General features: G+C 36.5%; 1 protein-coding gene across 4 annotated transcripts in view; it reads left to right on the top strand.

Annotated features, from left to right (window-relative positions):
* LOC123309497 overlaps positions 1 to 16,671 on the top strand; it is a 346,668-nt gene that overhangs the window by 128,488 nt on the left and 201,509 nt on the right. The gene's annotated exons all lie outside the window — the stretch shown is intronic.

The following is a 16,671-nucleotide window of genomic DNA, read 5'->3' as shown; positions in this document are numbered from 1 at the left end:
AGAATCGAACGGGCCAACAATATATCTTAAATGAAACTATATGGGTGAGTCAGTCATCACGAGAATAGTTTTTTTCAGTTAACATATTTAATTGTGTTTTAATTTTTCATTTTGACAGTTGACAGTGACTGTATTGGTGATTTTTGGTGGAATGCTTCATTTAGACCAGTTCTCCCATCTGTGTAATCTAACTTTTTGTGCTATTTTACACATAATAAAGATCATTATTTTACACATAGTTAGTCACAAAATATCATATTGTATATTTATAGTGCCCTGAAGATGCTTTCAAATAGAAGCGCAACGTCGGCTCCAAAGCAAACAGTGTTCTTGTTTCAATCGATTCTTCACCCCCAAAGAAACAATCACAGTAGATATTTAGGAGAATCATCCAATATTTTCTGAATACAGAGAATTATGTTTGGATAAGTGCAAATAGCACAATACTACTCAACAAAGCTCACATATTCGCAAATAACATATATAATGTCATTTATAAGTATACTCTTAACTGATTGACTTCGATTGGTGGAATACCTGAATGAGAAACCATTCAAACCACTGCAAATGAATTGCAATGAAAAAATGAATTACTCCTTAAATACAAAAAAAAAATAACTGAAATTGTTTCTAAAATATGCTTCTGCTTGAAGTTATATATTGTTTACGTTCTGTCAGAAGCTGTTTTCAACACAATGTGACCTAATAAATAGAAACAACAAATAATAGGAATCACTATTTTTTTTCAGTTTTGAAAAAATTTCTTCTAAAAAATAGTGCATAACTCATTGTACATAAAAGCTTCTATCTAACAACTTCTATTCTTATTCCTTGAGTTCCAGAAATTGGGAGAGAAAACCCATAAAAAATAACAGGGAGAATGCAAGTTTCCCCAAAAGTATCCTTCAATTAAAAAATAAAGACAGTAAAGACATCTTCAGCAATTTCGGTAATATCTCCCCGACGCAGTTTTGGAATAAGTCATCAGAAATCATCTGATTTCCTTTTGAACTTTTGAATGAGCATTATACAGAGTGAATAAAATGTAACCCACGAAATTCCTATCTTCGGTATCTACTATTTTGTAGAAAAATGCTCAAACATTTTCATTATATCAATGAGGAGAGGTGAATGATAGTTGAGTTTCCTCAAATGGCAACCCTATAAGTATAAGTTATGGCATAAATTGGTGTCTCTGTTGTTGAGAGGTACTTGTTGCCATTAGAAGGAACTGAACTCTTTACACGTCGTAGAGAGTAATATAATATAGTAAATACTGCAGATATAATTTTCATATGGTTTACGTACGATATTACGATATCGGTCAATTTTCGTCAAGATAAAATTATTAGCAGAAATATAGCAGACTGACAGACAAACAAATCAGTAACGAAAATTTTTCAGCTTTTCATTCATCACCACGCTTGGTATTCATAAAGCATATTTCTAATTACGAGATTTTCGCCACCACATCTAATAGCTCAAAATATGACAATATCTCAACCAAACCGTACATCAAATGTACAATGGTTCAATGATATCCTCTAATTCAACCATAATCAATCATAATTACTTCACGGTTGCTGAATCGTAGTTAACCAGGGACATATGTGAATACACATTACCACAAATCAAAACTGCGGCAACAATAAATAGTCAAATAATCGCCAATATTGCATCCAAAATAAATCAGATTCCTATTACCGGTTGTATGCAAAGCTTCGTATGTAAACACATAATAATATTATATTGCCTGCCGAATCTGCTACACAAACTCCGATCAAATGCTAATACGACTTCTGATTAAAAAGAGTGAGTAAATTTTAATGAGTTCATTATTTTGAGCAATGAATCACAAATGAAATATTCACAATTTATATTTCAAAATGCGTACAAATAAATTCATGTACACAGTATCCCATTTTGACCAGTGTCTTCTCTTTTTCTTGTATAGAAGGAAGGTACTACCAATTACTTGCACCAGATTCGGAAATTTTAAGTATATCTGTTGTTGAACAGATTTGTTAAACATCTGCGACTTGCGACTGTGTATCCTCCTGTGACTGAAGAGACCCAACCGGGACCTACAGATCCTTCCACACTCTGGGCATGGATAGTCACCCACCAGATCTGTCCGCCGCTGTATTCTTCTCGAGTCTCCATTATAGTTGTGGACCAAAGACCTCCACTGTGATCTGTCTAACGATAGTTGTTCCCAGTTATGATTGGCATAAACTGATTTTAGGGATTGATGCAGTAAATTCTTGAACCGCTTATACTGGCCTCCTGGTTTCCGAGCTCCCTCTGTGAATTCGCCGTACAGAGCTATTTTGGGGAGTCTTGCGTCTTGAATCCTCAAAATGTGGCCGCTCCATCTGAGTCATGCCCTCGTTACTTGAGTCTCAATTGTTTTACAACCGGAGCGCTCCAAGACTTCTGCATTTGAAACTTTGTGGAACTGATGTGCATTATTTGTCTTAGATGACGTTGTTGCGTTTGTTCAAGCTGTTTAATACGTCGCCTGTTGGGAGTCCAGCTATGGACCACTGCTATGTAAACAGCTGTCTTGGTCTTCAGATTGAGGTCGTGATTTTGAAGCACTCCTTTAGCTTGCAGAATGCCCGTGATGCTGAATTGATACAGGTGTTCATTTCCGTGTCCAGGTTAGCCCTAGTATTCATGAGTCTTCCCAAGTATTTAAACTGCTCGACCTGTCCTAGAGTTTCATCCTCCAGGCTGATATCTGTTTGAAAGTTTTCTGGCGGACTTACCAGGATTTTGGTTATGTCAATATTGAGTCTCAGATCTAAAGCTTCGTATTTATGTTTATGGGAATATACATTATCTGTATATTCTCTGGGCTGCTAGCGATAACTGCGCAGTCGCCTGCATATTGAAGTTCCGTGATGAACTTTGTACGGGTTTTTGCTCTGAGGCGTTTCAGGTTAAACAGGCCTCCATCAAATCTGAATCTTATTCCAACACCTCTTACAGGCATACTCATGTCAGCAATTATCGAGACAGCTATGGCGAAAATATTGAACAGTAAAGGCGCTAACACGCAGCCTTGTTTTATTCCAGAATTGGTTGAGAAATGGTCGGTTGTAGAGCCATCATGCTGTATTCTAGCGGTGTTGTTGGTATGGAGGCTTTTACACACTAATAAGAATTTTTCGGGTACTCTCACAAATACGTTTTATCTTATGTGCAAAAATTCAAGGAGACTAGTTAACAATTGAAAACACCACCCAAAGTCTTCAATGATGAAGCTAATGATATAGGTGTTTTTGGTTATGTTCTTATTGCCTGATTATTAAAAACTTCTAAAGTTCGTCTTAATGACGTTGTGTTTCTGTACAACATTTCCCTGTCGGTAGCCTGTACGTGTATCTTGCAAGGTTTCTCGAATAACCACTTAGATCGAGATATCATTTCATTGGTCGATTTTCTCACCATTATTCGAATATGAAAACGTCTGTTGGCATAGAAACTCTTTGGCTTTCGTTGTTATATGAAGACTACTTTGTTCTATCAGTAATCCCTACAACAAAATATCAACTAGTTTTTTTCAAATTTCAGCGACTTTTCATTTTCAATGCTTAATTCCTTGGCACTCTCAATAAATCTCCTAATAGTCAACTCCTTTTTATGTTGACATTCTCAGAATCTTCATCAGATGACCGTATTAGTAATTAGTAATTATTATTTATCAGTAAAAACTAACACCCCACGATTTCTGATGTCCAGGAGCATCGTTGTGAGATGAAATTCAAGTGGAGGTTACTTCATGTAACGTTTTTGATATATCGCGTGTGGCCTCCACAACCCATTTCGCATTACTCAATTTTGAGCACACGTCGAATAACTCACAGCCTCCGAACGATAAGGATGTCGCTTCGGTGTCCGGTCCTGTCCGAAAATCGCCGGTGATATCGTTAGAGGCGGCATTCAACTCCATGTGGCTTAATCGACCATATAATAGCAAACCTTGCTGACCAGACTGCCATTCGCAGAGTGTGCTAAAATAGTGGCCACTCGGTTTTAGCGCCTATTAATACTTGTAATATGACACGGTCCTGTCGTTGGATACCATTAGGTCGTCGATTTTCTTACTCGATAAATATTCTATATATATATATCTATATCGAGACGGTTTGAAGGGCATCTTGTATGACGTCATAAAATTTCCGGAGATCGGTTCTGGGTTTGGGTTTCTCAACAATTTCCGTTGACGAGGAAAAGATGATAAAACTTTTCGCTTAAGGATCGATGTATTCTTCGTCCTATGTGTCAGCAAGGCTCGATTGGACAGACAGGGCTGAATTTCAGATTTCGTTCAGTACGATTGTTCGAACAGAGGAAAGCGGATTTTAGCACTTTGGGATGAAACTGTTCCTGCAAATAAATATCCCATTTGATGCTATTTTAAATTTATGAGAATTCATTCAGCCGCATATAGCTGCTGACTTACAGGTTGAGTCTTTGACTCGTATACCATATATTTCAAGAGTAGATTCTTGAGGTCAAGAGCCAACAGTCAAGTTTTCATAATAAGCTACGAGGATGTATTGATATCTAGTTATCCTAGACCAGTTCCATTAATAAAAAAATATTGCGTTACCATTGCAACGAACAATAACTCATTAAAAGTGTTAGTGTCAAGTTTAAGGTCAAAAAAGTGAACCAGAGTTACGCAATAAATTAAAAGAAAGATGTCCACCGAATTTGTGAAAATCGAAAAATTGCAGTATCGAGCCATCATCAAGTACCTGTATTTAAAATGGTTGAGAGGTAAGCAGATTTACGAAGATATGCTTAATACCCTTGGTGATCAATGTCCTTCGTATGCGACCGTGAAATTTGGACTGCAAGCTTCGAAAGAAGTAAATTTTCCATTCAAGATGATGACCGATCAGGAAGAAACGGATATCTGAAGCTGATTATTTCATACGAACGAGTTCATTGTATAGTTCACGTCAATTTGGACATGAGAAAAATCGCTGCATAATGGATCCCCAAATGTTTTAATGTTGACCAAAAGCGTGCAAGGGTAGAAGAATCGCGTTCGATCTGTGCTCGATTTGAAAACGATGTAGACTTGGGTACATTTCTACGATCCAGAGACAAAGCAACAATCAATGATTGGTGACACTCTAGTTCTACAAGACCTAAGGAATTTCGTGTACAAAAATATGCTGGAAAAGTTCTTGTTTCAGTTTTTTGGAATTGCCTCGGATTAATCATGATTGATTTTTTGGATAAGGATAGAACAATAACCGGAGATTACTATTCGACAGTACTGACCACTCTATGAGAAAAAATTAAAGAGAAAAAACGCGGAAAGCTATCCAAAGGTGTTTTGTTCTTGCAGGACAACGCCCCTGCATAAAAATCTCATGTTGCCATGCAAAAAATTCGTGATGTAGGGTTGAATTACTAGAACATCACTCCCATTCACCAGATTTGGCTCCATCCGACTATCATCTCTTTCCTCAACTGAAAAAAAGTTTAAGGGGTCGTAAATTTTTTCCAACGAGCAGGTAATGAAAGCTATGGAGGTCGGGTTTGCAGAGCAAGAAGAAACATTTTTTTTTGAAAGGTCTAGAGACGTTGCAGGTTCGCTGTAATAAATGCATCCAATTACTGGAGAATGTGTTGAGTAACAAAATATTTTGACCTTGAAATTTTGTTTGGTTCTATAGTAGGCTAAAAATTTTTCAATTTATCTTCGTATGCCACCTTTGGGAAAACAAAATCAATTCAGAATAACAAGCTAAATCTATAACACTACACATCTGTGGGTCTTTAAGGCACAGTGACATTCATTCAAAAACGAATTTTTCGATTTTCACAGAAATAAAATTCCCCGACAACAGCGGTCTACTTTTATGAGTTGTGTTTTTTGTAATTTTGTGATAGGATAGAAGATATGAGATATAATTTTTTAAGCATGCTTCTACAGTATGTATTTTTTCAACTCATTGTTCCTTTGGTCCTCAGGAGCCGAGTCAGAAACCTTCTATTAAATATATGTACAAGTCAAAGACTCACCCTGTATAAATATTAGCAAATGTTATGACCGCGATGGAATGACCATACTATCGAAGATGAGTAGACGCTTATCATGGTTTCGGTATCATTTTACAACGCCAGAGTAATTCAACTCCCACTCCGATGGAAAAATGTTAGTGTCTCTTTTAGAACTGATGGACTCAAATCAGGTACTAGTAGTGGCGTTGTAGAATCAAATACTCGAGGATGTTGACTACTAGATGGCACACGAGTGCATGATACTCGAACCTTCGAGTTTTCTTTCTCTGGCCAGGTCAAACGAAACCTAAACTAGAGCCAGCATCTGCTTTTTTTCGATCAGATGCCCTCCCTGTCAGGTTCCTAAACAATGGCAAGTTGGATGATTTTATTTAGATCAGCGGGTGACACGGATCTGAATTAATTCATATTATTGCATTTATACCTCACTGTTTAAGGTTTTATTCTTACTTTCACTTTTTTTATAGTTACATTACCTAATCGAAATTGATTCACTTGGAATCTTAATTACACATTGCTGCGATAGGAAATTAGAGGTTCTCGATATTCAAATAAAGAAATACATCCATCTGCTATCGGCGAACGTTATACCATAGATTCATCAGCATTCGTTCCGTTATAACAATAGTGGGGCCATACTCCATTGTTGATCCTCAGTATCAAACATTCATAAACGTTCCGAACGGTCAGTGGACGGGGTAGTGAGCCAATTTCCTTTAATGTTCCCACAACAACTGATTCCGGTTCTGGTGGAGATCGGCACATAAACATTTACGTATAACGCAGAGGTGATGACCGCACTATGAATCGAAAGTGGCACTACCCTTTTACACAACCTCTCTCCATTCTCTCGTCCAGTTCCATCTGCTTAATATTCACTGCCACTCCACCGCTTGCAAACTAACTTACTTCCTCTGGAGATAATTGAAATTTGCGGCATTGCCTCAATTTGATAACAATGACTTGTCCAGTGTGTTCTGTTAGACCCCACGCCGTAGAACTTAGCCCTTATTCAAACACTTGGATGTACTCGAACAGCTTCAAGCATAGAATTCGACTCTAGAAAATGCAATGTAAAATCTACAATAGGGTTGCCCCGATTTTAACACAGATTTTGCACATGGCGGTAATTACAACGTTTGGAGAGTGAGCTTGGTCCAACCTATAAAATGTAATCAATGCTTGTTGATTCATGAGCAATGCAGGTAAAAGGCCGGTTCACACTACTGTTTATGCTCGCCCATTTTGGAATTATCTAGTGCGCTAGTGTGGCTCGTCTTACTCGCGGGGATCCGCTTCATGCGCAGTCTTGTCGGCGTTCACATGACTAGAGCGGATTGACAAGCATAGCGATCCTTTTCTTTGATGTACCAACGACAAGTGGCAACTCAAGCCATAGGTTCGGAAGCCTTTCGCGCTTGTCTCTCGGCTCGAGCTATCGTCTCCATAACTCGCGAGTTACACAAGCACGTGTAGTGTGGACCGGCCTTAATAGCTATACCTTCTGCATTAGTATTGATTCAAATACAGGGTTGGGATAAGGTATGGAAACAGCAAACTATCTTTAAAACAGAAGGAAAATACTCATAAACTTTGCAGGCAATTCAAATAAGGCATAACGCACCAGAAGAAATATTACTGTTATGCTACTGTTCTTCCTGTTTCATCGGAAATACACTTATATTTTTTTTCAAAGGAGAAGTACTTTTCGTTTACAAGGATTTCGAAATGTATTTTAATTTAAAAATTCGTACATACCTATTTAAGTGGAAATAAATTGAGAAATAGAGAAAAAATTCACTTTACCGTTGGAGAACAAGTAAATTTATTTACTTCAGACTAATGGGAACAAAAACGTAGACACGTGTAATAAACTCAATTAAGAATGATTTATTTTAGCGAAAAAGATCGTATTGAAATATCAATGGGACCATCCAAGAAATTTTGTTCATATTTTGCCTCCAGAAAATAGTTATTTTCCTCACAAGTGTGGAAAGTGATACTTTTCCGCAAGGGACTGAAGTTAAGCTGTCGAGTTTTCTTGAAACTGACGTTATAAGAAATTATATTTTTGTGCGCCCAGTCGCATAGAAAAATGTTTGAAGCGCAAAGCTGAAGGTAAAAACAGGGATGTTTCACATTGTTTACATGCTTACCACTCAGCAAGGAAAAACTTCTTTCCATTAACGTTAGAGCCCTGGGCATTCACTGATTGGACAATAATCTAACAGGAACGATAATGGCCCTTAAAAACGATAAACCATTACACAATCGTTTATCGTGATCATAAATATCTTTCTGAAATAATGTGTTTACTCACCCAACAATTTGACCTGTAGTAATTATGTTATGATTTCGATTACTAGAAAAAAATATCTCAAATTCGATATTATATATCCTTCCAGAATTCCCATAGCTGAACTTCAACAACCATCGTTGAGTTTTTCAAAGGGTAGGTACTCAATTCATATTCAAATATGCACATCTTCTGAGGTAATGGGAATCAAACATGGAAATTTTTCCATTGTTTTTGTGGATGAAATGAAAAATGCAAGAGGTATTACGTAAAAATTTTCGAAAGGTTAATATAAAAGTAATAATTTTTCATTATTCCACAAAGGAAATATTTATATCAATGAAAACCCGCCGATATGAATATCAACAAGTGTTACGATCTGAATTGAACTAGCCAATTTGCCATCGTCAAGGCCCCAAATGGAGTACGCTCCATCGAAGAAAAGCAGATGCTGACCATGGTTTCGGTTTCATTTGACCTCATCAGAGCAACATAGCATTTTTCTCCGATGGAACTTTATTCAATATTGGCACGTGCTACTGGGTACTATACATTTACCCAGAGCGCCACCCAATATTAAACGGTGTCCGATTCAATCCCCTCCAGATAGACGAAGACAATTCAGAACGGCGATTCGCTTTGCGAACAACAGACGTGTGACGAATTGAGAAGTCTGGGAACACGTTCAAATCACGGCAGAAATGATGCCAGCTGTACAATAATAATAGAATGTAACACTTGTTGATATTCATATCGACGGATGGTATTCATCTGAATTTATCCTTATTATTGTATTCATTGCCTCCCTGTTTAGGCGTGATCATTCTATTATTAAAAAATTGCTGTTTTAAAAAATTCACTTTCACTTCAGTAGATAACAATAGCAGATAACTGTGATAGAATTGTATCGATTATCACTGCATAATACTGTGTGTCTCGAAATAAAGTTTATAAGTAAAAAATATTGAATAATCGAAGAAAAATAGAGAGAATTTTCAAGAGAAAAACGGATGTCTCCATAGCAACGCAAAGTATCGAAAAAATGAGTAAACCAACTCGAGGTGTTGACTCAGCAATTTACTCAAGCTAAAAAACTCCGAAAAAGCCACCACATCTTGAAATTTTCCGCCTGGAAACAAAAAATATTCGCTTTCTTACATTCCCACCCCGTACAACAGGAAGAAATGATAAGAAAGTCTGCATCGGTTATGAGCAGACCAATGTTCGTGCTTCACAGCTCTAGCGAGAAATCCAACATCGTTGTAGAAACGTGAAAACTATAGTTGAAATAAAAAGGATAGAGCTTTGCACCTCTGTCTACAAATCGAAGTTATGGTAACTCAAAAAAATTAGGCTGTTTTTTAGACGTCCCACATCAATTGCTATTTAATTTACATAAATGATGATTGTTAAAAAGAAGGAGTATAAAGGGAGCCAGGTGTGTGGTCAAACATCAAACCTTGGTTAGTTATAACTCGATGTTGGGGATTTAAATACGCACCACCAAAACTACAGCAGGAAGCTGGCTTCATCTTGAGATCTGCTTTGTGTTGTAAATCTTGTCAAATATCAGTCCAAGTAATTTTTATGAAAATAAAAAAATCGTTTCATCCTGGTACGAATACCATTTGACAGCTAGCAGGATGACTTTATTTACGTTCGAAATTTATTTTTATGCCCTCAGGCCCAACGTTGAAAACAATAAACGGAAAGTTGAGGATCCTGAAAAACAAAAGCACAGGGTATAAGGAACTGAATGACACCCAGGGCATGCTCGTAAGCTCTATAATAGTACAATATCCTGCCTATCCTTGAAGCAGATTATGCTGATGGTAATTTTAAACTGAAAGCGTCCTCACGTGTCCTTTTTCGTGTTGTAAAAGACACTTTGTCTGAGCCGAGCACCGTTGAAAGGAATCTTCAGTTTGCGGATCTAGAGTGCCACCGGGTTCCGCTCGGGGTTCTGAGGGCTTCGGCACTCCGAATAAAGCTGACGAAGGTTGGTCGGTCCCCACTCTTGTCATAACATGGGGTGTGAATGTTGAATAAATTCAGCGAACAAGAATTATTCGATTATGGTAAGACGGACAATCTTTCACGTTATAACGAGACTGTTAGCGAGTTGGCTCCATTATTATGCTTACGTAAAAATCACATTTTTTCAAGAAATGGGTCCAAATATCCAGCAAAGCTGTAGAAATGTGCTCCATATTGTTGAACGGTCGTTCTAGCGAGGATAGTCGTCTAGACATCTGTGGAAAAGCCATCGAGCTTTTCCAGGAGTGATTTTGAAATTCAGTAAGGTGTTCTTGATATAAAATAGGTATATCTTTATAATTATTGTAATCCAAGCTATATGTGCTTCTTTGGAACTCATTCCCATTTGAAGAGAAAAATAAAATCATTTTTCGATATTCGAAAGAAAACTTGTCTCGAGTTCTCGAAGAGCAACTCTTCTAGTGACCATTGTTGAAATTTCATCGAATTTAGTGCAATCGTTCGGTCTTGACGAATTTTTAAGTGACCCTATCTTTTTGGGAATTTTGCGAAGGTCAAATTATGACACGTGTATCTCCCAGAAATATCACCGCAGATCCAAATATGACACATATTCTAAAAGAGCAACTCTTCTAGTTAAAAATCTCGAAATTTCTAGGAAAGCCTGTCATAGTAGTAAAAAAAAAAGGATCATTGTACATACTCGATCGTGTCATAGAGATATATGTGGTTAATTACATGTTGAAAAGTAAATATTCTCTAAATCCGACAATTTAATCGTGACGAAAATGTGTGGGAGGGCTCCAAACTTGCAAAAAAAACGTCACGTGTACATTCTCGAACGCAGTGGCTTTTTTTTTCAATTTGAAGCTAATAATGATTCAAGAATAACGGAAAAAATATAATTTGGCAGTTTCAGCAAACTGAAACAATGGAAATTGGCCATAAAGTTCACAAAAATCAGTTTTTTTGAATTTTCTCCTCTCCTTGGCTTCAAATTGTTTTCGTATTCATCAAGAAAGTTGTAGAGCATAACATTTTCTGAAAATTTTGTCCGAAGCAATTTTTTCTACGTTTGAACTTTTTTGAGATATATGGCGATGAATGTTCATTAGACTGGGTTTCTACGAGGATTTCTACATTGACCTTGGCCTTTCGCATGTGTGGCTAATCTCCTCGCCCCTATCAACCCCTAGCTCGAAAACGGTTAAAGGTTGAAATATTGCTTCAGACTAAAGTTGTATAGAATTTTATTATTATGTCCAAGCCCGACCTCCCAACACTTTGCGAAACATTCAACTGCCCGGATACTTCTCGCTAGGAAGACCCTTCCTGTATCCACCCTATGATTTGGTCAAATTGCACAAGAGCCAAACGTCTTCTCGGCATGACTGATGCGTCGATATGGCTTCCATTCCTTCAATTATTGTCAATCCATATCCAAACTAGCAGTTAAACGAGGAAAAAACAGGTTCAACAACAAATATCACATGCTTTTTCATGTTATCATCTGCAGATCACTAAAATTGATCGTTTCCAGAAAGAAAAGCTTGATGGTTTAAAAAATAAGATGATAAAAAGAATTAAAAAAAACTCAGTTTAACCTAAAAGAATACATGTATAACAGATGTTGCAGTTAACTCAACAGAAGCCACGAATAGATGGAAATTTATATGTGATATCTATCCATTGTTGCGCAGTGTATTCTGTTTATTTAACCTATTTACATTTCGGCATGAGAAGTTTTTGGTTTTACTACCTTCCTGAAAATACACCGAATAATGGCGAACAAAATTCGGAGGAGAGATGAAAAAAAAAATAAACGTCGTTGCTCGTAGCGTTATGCGCCTACATTTACAATCGGTAGCAATATATGGGGGCATATTCTAGCCAATTTTATATCCAAAACGCTATAAATCCGCCAATATAATGGCCACTCATACTGAAACGGTTTATAAAACACTAGACTGTCTGTTTCTCCCATGATATACGAAAATTTAGAACGCATCTGTTCGGATCCAAACGAGAGGCAATAGATTCCTCGAAATCCAACTACAGTCATTACGTTTCGATGTTAACTAATAAAAAGACATTAAAGTGATTTGGAGCAATGTTGTCCAGTCTCCAGAGTACCGTTCTTAGCCTGCGGCTCGGACCTGGGCATCTGTAAAACATGTAACGAGAATGTTTGTATATGGGTGTGGGCTCCTGATGACTACGCCGCCAGCCTACCACATCTGGACACCCGTTCAGAAGCCACTAATAGCCATATTTCACGGGAAATTGGTTCTTCGATGCGTGTGATGCGGTTCAGAAATTTTTATTCGTCCATGCCACGATGGCGATATATGCAAATGTATGCACTACCCGAACAACACGGTTTTTTACTGCTACAATAAAAAAAAACGACACGGCTACAACCGAATACGATGGATGTGATCCATTTAGCGGTTTTATTCGTGAAATCAATAAACTAACAGATGTCCTAACAATAGGGGACAAAACTGGATGAATGAATTGCGGGAGTTATTTCCGATCGTTCAATGTTTCATTCGTTTAATTGCAAAGTTTATGATTTAGTATGCGGCTTGGGTGCTAGTATGGAAACGATGACAGATACTTCATTACTATTCTAAATAAGCATTCATGTATTTATTTATTCCTTCGAAAACTTGAATTTTGAAAGCAGCATGTTATGTCCATAGATCAACGGGCAAATCTCTTTTTGGAAAAAGTGCTTCCTCATAGATTATTTCGGTTCACTCTGAACAACCCTAAAGGGTGGTCATGACCTAGATCATGAGAATGACAGAGAAAAGGCTATTAGCATATATTTATCCCAGAGAAACACAAAGTTGATGTATTCAACTTTTTCAAACCAAACATTCTAAATGAATCTCAGAATTACCTCGAGAATTATACCTACTTACATTTCTTTTATCTATTATAACCATAATGGAAAAATTCACGTTCTCATATGTTCGATATTGTTGTAACCACTTATTTTATATTTTCCTCAATTTAACGCTGAACTGATCTGGTCAGATTCACTGAAGCCAATTTTCAGTAGAATATGGTCTTCATCTCGTATATTCTTACTAAATTTTGAAAAAAATTCGTGCATATTTCATTTATAGCACTCATTTATATAATGTTCCATGAACATAAGTATTGGTCACTTGTTTCATGTTTACATGTTGATTTGAAACGTGTAGGATTAAGGGTGAACAAGGTGGTAATAAAGAAAGAATATGTTCGTGATGGCATGATTCCATTGTACCGATAAATACAACGTAGTTTTTTTTTCTTTTCTCTTTTTTATATTCAGATAAGCCTCACCGTTCGAACAGTTTTTAATTATTTGATCAACTGTATTCGTTTTACCTAATATTGGTCTTTACAACAGAATACACAGAACGAACACCTAACTTGTAATCCATTTACTCTGGCAGAGGAATCTATTCTTTTTTGGCTGTCTAAAGAGATGCTCATCTTTAACGTAGAAATGACAATTCTTGGAACGTCTAAAGCTCTGGCTACATGGTTTATCAGTTGGAGCATTGTCACCATAAATTTCCACAAATATTAGATGCATTTCAGCTGCGCTTTTCTTTCTCTTAGCGCAAAACTTAAACTTTCGCAAGTGCTATTCATTTAACATATAATTTAAAAGATTCAACACAGTAAAACAAGTTTTGTTTTAAACTCCAAGCGATATCAACCTAATACTATAGACTGATGCCCAACCTCCCTAAAACCATACAAACAATTGCTCTAGCACTTCTATTTTACCAGATCCTCTCACTGGACATCGAATTTGGCTCACCCTGTACAAATTGCTTCGGTTTTATGTCCAGTGAAAGGATCTCCGAAACCAGAAGATCTTCAGCTAAACAGATTACACGTTTCCTAGTTCTTTTTCAGAGAAACAAACAATGGTGAAAACCGTAGCCTCAATGATCCTTTATTTTTGATGAATTGAGATTTTGACGATTCAGAAAAGTTCTCGAAATTGGTTTGTCTTTGAAGTTATAGATATAAAACTTTGAATCTTCTACAGGCACTTTTTTATGAAGAATCAACTGACAATCTTAAGTATAAAAAATATCTCTTCTAGATTTTGTATTATGAGGCTCTTCGGACTCATGGGTTACACTTTGTTTTCATCAATAAGCATTCCTTAACTCGCTTGTTGTATATTTTAATATTATTTGCTGTGGGACATTGCTTCAAGCGTCGTTATATTTAAGGAATAAAATTTCTTCTTCCTTTTTTAATTCGGAATCAAATCATAATTAAAAAACTGAGAAAACTAGAAAGAAGCATTGAATAATAGAGAAGATATCTATAGAGACTTGACAGAAGAAGAAGTGATGGGTAAATATATTCAAAACCTAACTTTCCAAAAAATATGGTTCTAAATAATTGTTCTCCATTTGCGTCATATTTTTCTGCTCATTGTAGTGAATAATTCTTTTTGTCGATTCGAATTCCTGAAATACTTCAATAAGTGATGATTCTTCTGTTCTCGTATGATGTTGGAAGAACGTTACAGCATCCTCTTATTTGGGAATCATATCCCTACAGGTATTACTATTGGGAAAGAAGGGGAAAAGATCCAAAAACTGCCACTATATTGACAAATTTAATACCTACTTGATATAACCTTTTTCACTGCATAAATTCAAGTGTATCGATTACCTAACCAATCTTGAATATCTGAGCATCCATTCCAGACCAACATTCGTCGTTCAATTTTAATTTGGGTATAGACACTAGATACCTTGATAAAAAAAATTTCAGGTAGATGTTTAGACACAGTTGAATACCTACGTAGCAAAAAACTTATTACCCGCCATATCCGTTCTTTATCAGTCACTCTTTGATGAGATCACTAGAATGTTGGGCGATACATCATCCCAATAACCTGAGCCCACGGTTTTCATATATCGCAAAAACGATATCTAATAGATCTTCACTGAATAACACTTGGCAACAGGGTTTCGGTATGCTGTCCGGGTGTCAGGCGTTTGTCCTATCGTGGCGATTTGTCAACGCCAAGGAGAAATTCATTATTATGTGTACCCCGGGGGTGCCGATATACGATACGAGATAAACCACGCGGCGAATCAGTTGAATAATTGCCTAGCCACCACTTTGCTTTGTGCTGCGATGTTGCTTGTCTCTCCTGCTTTCCCTTGTATCGGTTGAGTTATGTTATCATTAGAGTTTGTAGATTTACTTAGCTGCGCCGTTAAACTTATTGTGGGATGAGCGTTTAAGGACAATACCGTATATGTGAGTTAAGTCTTTGTTGCTGGGGGGTCACATAAAGGTTGAATTTGAAGAAATTGCCATTGAAGACTGGATTGAAGAGTTTTACTGAGGCCCCTTGAATGATATACTCAAATAGATGAATTAAATAAGTAGTATTCTGTCTCAAATTCATTCTGAATCGATCTAATGAAGACCAAAAAAGAAAAAGACCATCACAACATAAAAATGTGGCGCATTCGCCATTTTGTCATATATTCTATTCCTTTTTATGGTTCTTGTGTCATCGTGATGAACTCTTTCGGTGAATATTGAAGTAACAAACCCATTATTCTTTAGTTTCGTATTAATTATTCATAACATCGGTGAAGTATTTCTGGCAAATTCTTGAAGACGAACGAAACCTCCTAATCCGCCATTTTGTAACACATGGTCAATTTATAGTAATAAGAGTCTTCATCTTCAGTAGGCCTATAACGGAGGTCTAATAAATTTAAAAAAATCACGCATACAAAAACAATTATAATTATAACTTCATTTGAATATTATGAACAATGAAATAATAGTTTCTATACAGCATAGTGAAAAATTCGGTGCATGCTCCTAACTGTACCAGATAGAAATTCGGTTTATCGACAAAAAAGTTCTACCTTTGCAAATCCTCCAAAATGAAGTTCCTCAATTCTTGATATATTCTTTTGTTCTGAATTCATGATGAAAAATCGGAAGTAGATACATATTATATTCTAAAATTTTATATCTTCTTTCTTTCACAGACGATTCCATGAAATTTCGAAATCTTTCAATGTTATCCTCAGCTATTGGGAATTTCAAACAAGCGATACTCCCCCTCGTGTCAATTTTTGTTAATGAAAAGCTAATGCACTTTTATTTATTTACATCGAGAAACGGAGAATATTTTGGTGTTTCTATAAGAGTTTCTATAAAAAAAATATCTTAATCTGTTGAAAATATCTTAATCCTTCTCGTGGCAATGGACAAAGCTCAGTGAAGTTTTCATAATTTGAGCAAATCTTCGATAACGACTTTCT

Source organism: Coccinella septempunctata, chromosome 3 (genome assembly GCF_907165205.1).
Source record: "Coccinella septempunctata chromosome 3, icCocSept1.1, whole genome shotgun sequence".
Taxonomy (NCBI): domain Eukaryota; kingdom Metazoa; phylum Arthropoda; class Insecta; order Coleoptera; family Coccinellidae; genus Coccinella; species Coccinella septempunctata.
The sequence above is the reverse complement of the archived record's forward strand: the minus strand, read 5'-3'. Positions and strand labels throughout refer to the sequence as shown.